The sequence below is a fragment of the Aedes albopictus genome, chromosome 1 (genome assembly GCF_035046485.1).
Source record: "Aedes albopictus strain Foshan chromosome 1, AalbF5, whole genome shotgun sequence".
In the NCBI taxonomy this organism is placed as follows: Eukaryota; Metazoa; Arthropoda; class Insecta; order Diptera; family Culicidae; genus Aedes; species Aedes albopictus.
Window position 1 is genome coordinate 112,279,017 of NC_085136.1, and position 10,905 is coordinate 112,289,921.

At 42.5% G+C, this 10,905-nt stretch overlaps 2 non-coding genes across 2 annotated transcripts; both read left to right on the forward strand.

Annotated features, from left to right (window-relative positions):
* Nucleotides 1-790: 790 nt before the first annotated feature.
* Nucleotides 791-864, forward strand: Trnan-guu (transfer RNA asparagine (anticodon GUU)). Its single transcript has one exon. It is a non-coding gene; the product is annotated as a tRNA-Asn (tRNA).
* Nucleotides 865-1,555: 691 nt separating this feature from the next.
* On the forward strand, nucleotides 1,556-1,627 carry Trnad-guc (transfer RNA aspartic acid (anticodon GUC)). Its single transcript has one exon. It is a non-coding gene; the product is annotated as a tRNA-Asp (tRNA).
* The last annotated feature ends 9,278 nt before the right edge of the window (nucleotides 1,628-10,905 follow it).

A 10,905-nucleotide genomic window follows, 5' to 3' on the forward strand; every position in this document is an offset into this window, starting at 1 on the left:
ACTTGGAGAAGGCGATTGAACCACGAGTTGCATCAGCTGCTGAGAGAACCAACCATCGTCCACACCGCGAAAATCGGGAGACTACGGTGAGCGGGTCACGTCATCAGGATGACGGATAGCAACCCCACTAAAATGGTTCTCGAGAGACATCCGACCGGTACAAGAAGACGAGCGAGCTAGGTGGGTCGATCAAGTTGAGGACGATTTGCGAACCCTCCGCAGAGTGCGGAACTGGAGACACACAGCCATGGACCGAGTAGAATGGAGACGACTATTACGTACAGCAGGGGACACTCAGGCCTTAGCCTGATCGGTAAGGTAAGTTATCTTCCGTAAGTACATTTATTTTTGAAAAATGAAGTACGTCGCCGAAAGATTAAAAACCGGAAGGACACAACATCTTGAAAAGTAGTATACCTGAACACCGGCATGCATGAAGGTTGAGTACATTACAATGCAATGCAATGATGGCGCGGAGCACCTCTGTTCTAATACCTAGCAACGCAGCCATTGAAGAAGCAATCGAATGGAATTCCCACCGCAGAGCAGAGCAGGAACACACCAACAATTACTTCCATCCACATCGATGACTCTTGCGGTGAAGCGAGCACACTTTCACGTTTTTCCCGTAGAGGTGGTAGAGGTAATTATTGGTGATTAATTCAATTTATCCTACGACTCGACGAGGGCGACGAACTAGTCTCCAAGGTGAAATTGCTTTACAAAACGTTGTGTCGCAGATATCGTCAAAGTGGAAAACTATCACCAGGAAGTATAAGGTTTTTTAAGAGCCTTCGTGGCGCAATCGGTTAGCGCGTTCGGCTGTTAACCGAAAGGTTGGTGGTTCGAGTCCACCCGGGGGCGGAATGTTTTTCTACTATGTACTTTCGCCATACAAACCGTAAGTTGAAAAATGCCTTCTTCAATAAAGAATTTTTCTTATACTCGGAAATAGTTTTGCTCTCTTTTAGCGATGGATTGCACTTTTTGCCGGAGGCTCTAACCGCATCGATTTTCAATTACGATCGGAACTACTTGCTTTGCCATCCTCAGTCAAAAGTAACTTCGGTGGTGAACATGGAGTTTGAGAAGTTTGGCTTCATTCAAGTCTTATTTCCGTAAAAGACGCTGCTGGCCGGATGGCATGCGAACGGGGAACCACAACTTGAAAAGTCTCTTGCAAGAAAACAGAAGAACACACTCCCGTGTGGTTTGCGGCAAACTCGCCGCCGCCGCTGCCCAGGGGATGTGCAGCACTTTTGCATTTTGATTCTGCTACATAGCAGAAATGCCCGTCGAACAGCAGAACGGGATGGAATGGAATGAGTCGGGAGACGGACTCGCACGCTGCTACACGGCAGCCAGCAGCAACAGTAGCAGCAGCGGTGACGTATGAGATAATCTTATCGCTTGAGGCCCGATTAACTTGCTTTGGAAAGTTCACAATAATGAGGCAGGTTGGGATATTTGATATTTATGCCGATTGATTTGATTAATGTGGATTTTTGTTTTGTTTTTTTTTTTTTGAATGTAGAATAAGGTTTATCAATCATAGCCCTCGATAGTATAGTGGTCAGTATCCCCGCCTGTCACGCGGGAGACCGGGGTTCAATTCCCCGTCGGGGAGGCGTTTTTTTATTGCCGTTACTGTTATTGTTCTTGTTACTGTTACTGTTACTGTTACTGTTACTGTTACTGTTACTGTTACTGTTACTGTTACTGTTACTGTTACTGTTACTGTTACTGTTACTGTTACTGTTACTGTTACTGTTACTGTTACTGTTACTGTTACTGTTACTGTTACTGTTACTGTTACTGTTACTGTTACTGTTACTGTTACTGTTACTGTTACTGTTACTGTTACTGTTACTGTTACTGTTACTGTTACTGTTACTGTTACTGTTACTGTTACTGTTACTGTTACTGTTACTGTTACTGTTACTGTTACTGTTACTGTTACTGTTACTGTTACTGTTACTGTTACTGTTACTGTTACTGTTACTGTTACTGTTACTGTTACTGTTACTGTTACTGTTACTGTTACTGTTACTGTTACTGTTACTGTTACTGTTATTGTTATTGTTTTTCAAACCAGCTTTGCTTCATGAAGTGCTTTAGAGTGCTTTAATAGAACTGACGTGCTCTATATTGGCCGAGTAATACCCCTATAAGCCTGAAAAAGCAAAATAAAGTGCTAATATCAAAATGGTTGAAAATTCTCAGGTCATTTTGACAGTCACACACATGCACGAGAAGACAAAAATATCTATTGCTTTACCGACTTTGTAGTCATGCTTTTCATGCTCGTATTACACCTGTCAAAATGACCTGAAAATTGTTAGTCATTTTGAGGTTAGGTTCATTGGTGTACATACTAAAGAATACATCTAAATTTGACACTTCCGGATTAATTCACGACTAGGGCGTAACTAACAAAACAATCACACAATAACAATAACACCGGATCTGGTGTTTTGTTTATTTTCGTTTCAATGGTTCATTGTTTTTTGTTCTTTGGCATTTTGACTTTCATTGTATGTCTTTTTACACTTTGGCTTCTAAGCTCTTTGGTTCTTTTATGCTTCAATACTTCGGCTATCTGGGTTAATAGGTCTTAGAACCTTTGTTTTTGTTTTTTTTTTGGTTTTTTGTTTCTTTGGTTCTTTAGCTTCTTGGTTCTTACGTTCTTTGGATCTTGAACTCTCTGACTCTGGCTTTAGCTCACTACATAGATAATTGATTGTGGCTTTTGGGAAAAATGTCTCTTTGACTCGTTTGTCTTTGGCTTTTTGAATATTTAGATCTTTGGCTGTTTATGCTTTGATTTCTTGGCCATTTCGTTCTTCAGCTGTTTGACTTTTTGAAATCTGTGACTCATAAACTATTAAAAATAGCAATTTTATATTTGAATTATAAGTTAAGTCATTGGCTTTTTGAATGTTGTGTTCATGACACTTTTGTGTATTGGATTTTTGGCTCTTCCGTTATTTGGTGCTATTACGCTTTTGCTTTTTGGTTCCTCTTGTTTTTGGCTCTTTGGCTTTTTGACGCTTTCTCTCTTTAACTTTTTGGCTTAATTCTTTTGCTCATTGGCACTTTTGTTGACGTTGTATTGGATTTGGCTTTTCAGTTCCACTCTTTTGTTTTTATGTTTTTCAGTTCTACTCTGGGTTTTTCAGTTGACTTTGGCTCTTTGACTCTTTGGTTATTTGACTTTTGTTTTTAGATTATTAGGCATTTTGGTTGTTTAGTTCTTTGGCTTTTTGCTCTTTGGCTCTTCGTCTTTCAAACTCTTTGACTCTTTGACACTGGATGGGGTTGAAGTGGCTTTGGGTCTACGGTTTCCTGGTTCTTAGGTTCATCAGCTCTATAGTTCCCTGTTTCTTTTTTGGTTGATTACACCGTTCAACACTAAATTTTGTTATGGGATGAGAAAAAAAGAACAGGGGTTTGGGACTCCAGAAGTGTCATAGTGCACGAATTTCTGAAAATGATTGGATCGGGCCTTCACAGTTTAAGACCGAAGTTTGTATGGAGAACTTGGGGTGTTCAATTGATATGCGCGTTAAAACGCGCGGTACATATGTTTAGGCGTTAGACAATAACGAAACAAACCTAAATACCGAAAACGCCTTTGGTTGTGTTTCATTCTTTGGGTCTGATACCGGCTCTAATTTTGACTCTGGCTCTGGTACTAGCTCTGGTTCTATCTCTAGTTTTGACTCTGGTTTTGACTCTGAATCTAGTTCTGACTCTGGTTCTGGTTTCGGGTTTGACTCTGTCTCTTGAACCGGTTTTGGCTTTAGGTCTGGTTCTAGTTTTGGTTCTAGGTCTGGTGTTGAGACTGGATGTGGCTGGTGTTGATTCCGAAACTGGTTTTGATTCTGGATCTGGATATGCTTTGGTTCTGGGACTTGGTCTGGTTCTAGTTCTGGGTTCGACTCTGAATCTGGCGCAGGTTCTGGTTCTGATTTAGATTTCGACTTCTGGTTTTGGTAACTCTGGTTCTGGTTTTAGCTCTGGTTCTGGATTTAATCTAAGCTCTGACTCGATTATGGTTCTGGTACTGGCTCTGTTTCTGGTTTTGACTTTGGATCTGCCCCTGGTTCTGGCGGTGGCACTGTTTCTGCTTCTGGATCATGCTCAGGGATTGCACTGGACACTTGCACTGCACTGGTTCTATCTCTGGTTTTGACTCTTGCTCTGGATTTGGATCTTGCTGTTGTTCTGGTTTTGGTTTTGGCTTTGTCTCTGGTTCTGGTTCTAGTGTTCGTTCTGGAAGTGGTTCTAGGACTGGTTCTGAGACTAGATGTGACTCTAGAATTCATTCTGATGCTGGTTTTGACTTTGAATCTGGCTCAGGCTCCGACGCTGATTCAGGTTTTGGTTTTAGCTCTGACTCTGTATCAGGTTCTGGTTCAGTTGGACTGACTCTGGTTCTGGCAATGGCTTTGTCTATGGTTTTGATTCCGACTTTGACTCTGAAACTGATTCTAGTTCCGGCTCTGGATCTGGTTTTGTCTCTGTTTCTGACACTGTTTATGACTATGCTTCTGGTTCTGGTACTTGCTTTGGATCTTGCTCCGGTTCTTATTTTGGTTTTGGCTTCTGGTTTAAGCTCTAACTCTGTTTTTGGTTTTGGTCTGACTCTGGTTCTGGTTCTGTAAAAGATTTCGTCTTTGGATCCGGATCTTGTTCTTGTTTTGGTTTTGGTTTTGGCTTTGTCTCTGGTTTTGGTTCTAGTGTTGGTTCTGGAAGTGGTACTGAAACTGGTTCTGAAACTAGATGTGGCTCTAGTGTTGATTCTAATTCTGGTTTTGACTATGAATCTGGCTCAGACTCTGACTCTGATTCAGGTTTTGGCTTAAACTCTGACTTTGTATCAGGTTCTGGTTCAGTTGGTCTGACTCTGGTTCTGGCAATGACTCTGTCTATGGTTTTGATTCTGACTTTGACTCTGCATCTGATTCTAGTTCTGGCTATGGTTTTGGCTCTGTTTCTGACGCTGTTTATGACTATGATTCTGGTTCTGGGCTTATTTTGGATCTTGCTCTGGTTCTTATATTGGTTTCGGCTTCTGGTTTATGCTCTAACTCTGTTTATGGCTTTGGTCTGGTTTTGTAAATGGTTTTGTTTTTGGATATGGATCTTGTTCTTGTTCTGGTTTTGGTTTTGGCTTTGTTTCTGGTTCTGGTTCTAGTTTTGGTTTTGGAAGTGGTTCTGGAACTGGTTCTGCGTCTAGATGCCTGGATCTTGTTCTTGTTCTGGTTTTGGTTTTGGCTTTGTCTCTGGTGCTGGTTCTAGTTTTGGTTCTGGAAGTGGTTCTGGGACTGGCTCTGCGTCTAGGATGTGGCTCTAGTGTTGATTCTGATTCTGGTTTTGACTTTGAATCTGGCTCAGACTCTGATTCAGGTTCTAGCTTTAGCTCTGACTCTGTATCAGGTTCTGGTTCAGTTGGTTTGGCTATGGTTCTGGCACTGGCTGTGTCTCTGGTTCTGGCACTGGCTGTGCCTCTGGTTTTGACTCTGTTTATAACTATGCTTCTGGTTCTTGAACTTGCTCTGGATCTGATTTTGGCTCTTACTCTGTTTTTGGCTTTGGTCTGACTCTGGTTCTGTCAATTGTTTTTACTCTTGATTTGGCTCAAGTTCCGGTTGAAGCACTGGTTCTGCTGCTGGTGATGGTATCTCTAGTTATGATTCTGACTTTGAATCTGAATCTGATTCTAACTCTGTTCTGGTTCTGTTTTTGGCTCTGTTTATGGCTACATTTCTAGCTATACTTTGGTTCTGGGACTTGCTCTGGTTATTGTTCTGGCTTCGACTTTGGAACAGGCTGTAGTTCTGATTTTGGTTTTGACTTCTGGTTTTGGCTCTAACTCTGGTTCTGGTTTTAACTTGTTGATGGCTTTGGTCTAGGATCTGTCTCTAATTTAGTTGTGGTTCTAGTTTAGGTTTTGAGCCTGGATGCGGCGCCAGTGTTAATTCTAATTCTGGTTCTGACTTTGGTTCTGGCTTTGACTTCAGTTCTAATTCTGTATCTGGCTTATGGTCTAGCTCTGGTTCTGATCCTGGCTCAGTCTGAGATTTTGATTCTTTGACTCCGGATTTGAGACTAGTTTTGGTTCTAGTTCTGGTTTCGGCTTTGTGTCTGGTTCTAGTTTTGGGTCTGGGACTATTTTTGAGACTGAATGTGGCTCTAGTGTTGATTCTGCTTCTGGTTTTGATCTGGCCCAGGCTCTAACTCTGGTTCTGATTTTGACTTCAGCTCTGACTCTATTTCTGTCTCTTGGTCTGGTTCTTTGGTTCTGGTTTGGCTGTTTGTGGCTCTGCTTCTGTCTATATTCTGACTCTAGATCTGGGTCTACTTCTGACTGTAGCACTGTTTCTGCTTCTGGTTCTGGGTTATGCTCTGGATTTGACTCTGGGTCTGGTTCTGGCACTGGTACAATCTTAGGTTTTGACTCTCGCTTTGACTTTGGATCTAGATCTAGTTCTGATTCTGGATCCAGTTCTGGTTTTGGTTTTGGTTCAGCCTCTGGTTCTGGTTTAGAGATTGACACCTGGGCTGCCACTCAGCACAAACAGGGTCAGTCGGTTTTCTCGGTAGAGCCATGCAAGCGATAGTGTGGAATGCGGAATCAGATTAGCTTGAGAATTTTCGAATGGCTGACAATTTTCAGGTAAGAGTGATGGAAGTGCGAGTGAAAAATCCGGGATCAGAATCGCGCTACAATATTCGTTGGTCAGTCGGTTTTCTCGATAGGGCGATGGAAGTGCGAGTGAAAAATCCGGGATCAGAATCGCGCTACAATATTCGTTGGTCAGTCGGTTTCCACGGTAGGGCAATGGAAACGCGAGCACGAAATCCGGGATCAGTGGTCATCGTGATCAAATAAAGCATAATCGTGATGAAGACCGCGACGTGTATTTCCATATAACTAGTGGATCATATCACCTAACAGAGGTGGCTCCTAGATCCACACCTTACCCTACCCTACTAACCACCATTCCTTCCCGTGACAACTGTGGGGATGCTGTGGATTCCACGGTTTCTAGTAGCAACGGTTGTCGAACTAACATTCCTTCCCTTTCCTGATGACCGTAAGGACGTGGCCAGCGCCGTTATTGACTTTAAATAGCTGAACTCTCGAATTGTGCACATTGAGAATGGTTAGCTAGTCCCAAGCTTTCACATTCATTGGCTCTCTGTGCAACTTCGATTGTTCTGGTCAATCACGGAGTAGCAACTACGATGTGTACGGTTATCTTTGCTTTGCTTTGCTTTGCTTGGTTCAGCCTCTGGTTCTGGTTTAACCTTTCGGTTAGATTATAGTTTTGGTTCTGGAAGTGGTTCTTTGACTGGTTTTTAAGTTGTTGCTCTAGTGTTGAATCTAATTCTGGCTTCTAACTCAGGTTTTGGTTTTAGTTTCGACATTCGTATTGACTCAGTATCTGAGTTTTGGTCTGGCTCTTGTTCTGGTACAGGCTCTGTCTCTGGTTTTGATCCTGACTTTGACTCGGTTTTTTTTTCAAGTTCTGGCTATGGTTTAGCTTCTAGCTCTGTTTTTGGCTATGATTTGGTTCTGGGACATGCTATGGTTCTCTAGCTTCGACTCTACACAGAAAAAAAATGTAATTAAAATTCAGCGAGAAATCATGCACATAAAGGGAATGCTAGAGTTAGTGCACTTTTACATGAGATATAATGTAAATTACATTACCATCGTGTAAATTTCCGCCAACCATCGCGTAAACCATCATGGACTCCAACCGGTTACGTGACTATTAGCGGAAATTTACACGATTGTAACGTAATTTTACATGATATCTCATGTAAATATGCACTAACTCTAGCATTCCCTTTATGTGCATGATTTCTCGCTGAATTTTACATGAATATTTTTTTCTGTGAGATCTGGCTCTGGCTTTGATTCTGATTTCGGTTTCGGCTTCTGGTTTTGGTTTTGGTACAGGATGCAGCTCTATTTTGGGGTCTGACTCTAGCACTGGTTCTGATTCTGTGTCTGCGTTAGGCTCTAGTTCTGGTTCTGATTCTTTTTCACTTTTCTACTACTTGGTAGAATGATGAGCGCAAGGATGATGGATGGCCGTTGTTCCTTTCCAGTCCGATTGGGGGTCCATTATGAGTAGCAGTTCGCCGATTTCCAGGTATCCGGGTCCGTTTGAGCCATGGGGCTCAGAAGTGGGTCAGTGTCAGCCGTTCTCGGTGAAGAGCAACTGATGAAAAATTGCAAGTGCCGGGGCTGGGAATCAAACCCATGACCATCCGCATATGAAGCGAACGTGTGACCAACTACGCCACGGGCCCCGACTACTCTGGATTAGGCTCTGGTTTTGGTTTCGGTATTGGTCCTGGATTTTGTTCTCGCTCTTGTTCAGGAACTGGCCCTGGATCTGTTACCGGCTATAGTTCTGGCCCTGGTTCTGTCTCTGGCTTTGACTCTGGATCTGGCTATAGTTCTGGCTATGATTATGAGTTTGGTTTTGACTTTAGCTCTAGTTCTGACCTTTGCTGTGATTGTGCTCTGCTTATGGCGCTGGGACCTACTCTAACTCTATTTCTGGTTCTGACTCTGGTTGAGGTTTAAACTCTGACTCTGGCTCTGATTCTAGGAATGTCTATGGTTCTGGTCACCACCCTGCCTCTGGATCTGGCTCTTGATCTGGATCCGATTCTGCTTCGGGAACTGGATAAAGCTTTAGCTCTGACATTAGCATTAATGCTGGATCTGGCTCCAATTCTGCGTTTAGTATTGGCTCTACCATTATTTCTTGCTCTGGCTCTGTCTCTGGTTTCTGGATCTAGTTTTGGACTTAAAATCTGGCTCTAGAACTAGATTTGATCTGGTTTTGGTTTAAGCGTTGGATCTGATTCTAACTCGAGCTCTGACCCTGGTTCTGACTCTCAAATTGGCTCTGGTTCTGGGACCTTCTCTGGTTCTCATTTTGGTTTTGGTTCTGGAACTGGCTCTGGGACTGGTTTTGAGACTGGATGTGTTGATTCAGATTCTGTGTCTGTTACCGGCTTTAGTTCTGGTCCTGGTTCCCTCTTTGGATTTGACTCTGGATTTGACTCTAGTTCTGGCTCCGATAATGGTTTTGGTTTTGGCTATGGCTCTGGTTCTGGCCTACGCTATGATTCGTGATCTGGTTTCAGCAAGGCTTTTGGCTCTGGGACCTTCTCTGACTCACTGTATTTCGATTCTGACTTTAACCTTCCTTAGTCCCTAAAAAAAGTTACAAATAAGACCCTGGGGTCATTTTTGACCCCAAACTTTGAACGGCTCTCAAAAATCAGTGGCTGGGCCGATTTTGATTTTCTTTGGCCCAAATGAAAGCCACACATGTCTAGCTTTCAAAACCCCCGGAGAGTTCCAAATTTGGTCACTGTGGCCACCGGGAACCTGCTTCAACTGAAAAATGCCGCTTTAGAGGCCCTAACTTTGGCTAGCTATAACTTTGCAATCAAACAAGTAATCAGGACCGTTCAAGAATCGTTGGAAAGGTATTCACGTGGACTTTGATTAAAGACATTAATATTGACTAATTCTTAAAAACCGGTTCCGGAAATCCGGAACATCCGGAAAGTAATGTTTTTCACGATAATGTGCTAGAAAGCACATTCATATTATTTACAGGATAGAAGTTTTTGCATCAAACTTCTTTAGGCCATAATACAATCTGTCGAGAACTATTTCTGTATGTTTCTGGTTATGTCCCGTCCTTCTGGAACCGGTTCCAGGGATCCCACAAGATGGCCAACGAGTTGACTGTAACGAAATTGAACGGTTTTCCGCGCTAAACACATCTGCGTTGGTTAACTCATGATGAAATCTCAATAATTTTACATGCTCCATATTGTTGTGATATGTAAAAATATTGTTGGACATTGTGATCCTATGTGGCCACCGGAGTGACCACCAGAGAAACCCGTATTGAGGGACTTCCATGTTTTTGCAACAGAGATAGGCATTCGACGGCTTTAACTTCATGATTTTTCATGGCCATGTGGCTTCTGGCATTAAATAGAAGAATTGACCATTCTGGTCTGTTTTGGCCACCGAAATGACCACCGGAGAAATCCATATTAAGGGAGTTTCATGTTTTTGCAACAAAGAAAGGCATTCGACGGCTCTAACTTCATGATTTTTCATGGCCATGTTACTTCTGGCATTAAAAAGAAAAATTGACCATTCTGGTCCGTTTTGGCCACCGGAATGACCACCGGAGAAATCCGTATTGAGGGAGTTTCATGTTTTTGCAACAAAGATAGGCATTCGACGGCTCTAACTTCATGATTTTTCATGGCCATGTGGCTTCTGGCATTGAAAAGAAGAATTGACCACAATGGTCTGTTTTGGCCACCGGAGTGACCACCGGAGAAACTCGTATTGAGGAAGTTTCATGTTTTTGCAACAAAGATATTCATTCGAAGGCTCTAACTTCATGATTTTTCATGGACATGTTGCTTCTGGTATTAAAAAGAACAATTGAATATTCTGGTTCGCTTTGGCCACTGGAGTGACCACTGGTGAAATCCGTATTGAAGGAGTTTCATGTTTTTGCAACAAATATAGGCATTCGACGGCTCTAACTTCATGATTTTTCATGGCCATGTGGCTTCTGGCATTAAAAAGAAGAATTGACCGTTCTAGTCCGTTTTGGCCACCGGAGTGACCACCGGAAAAAATCGCATTGAGGGACTTCCATGTTTTTGCAACAAAGATGGGCATTCGACGGCTATAACTTCATGATTGTGTACTATTTTGACTATTCTGGTCTGCTTTGGCCATCGGAGTGACCACCTGGAGAAACACATACTAGGGAACTTCTATGTTTATTTTTAAACGCTCATATTATCTAGATTTATCACCAGAAGCAG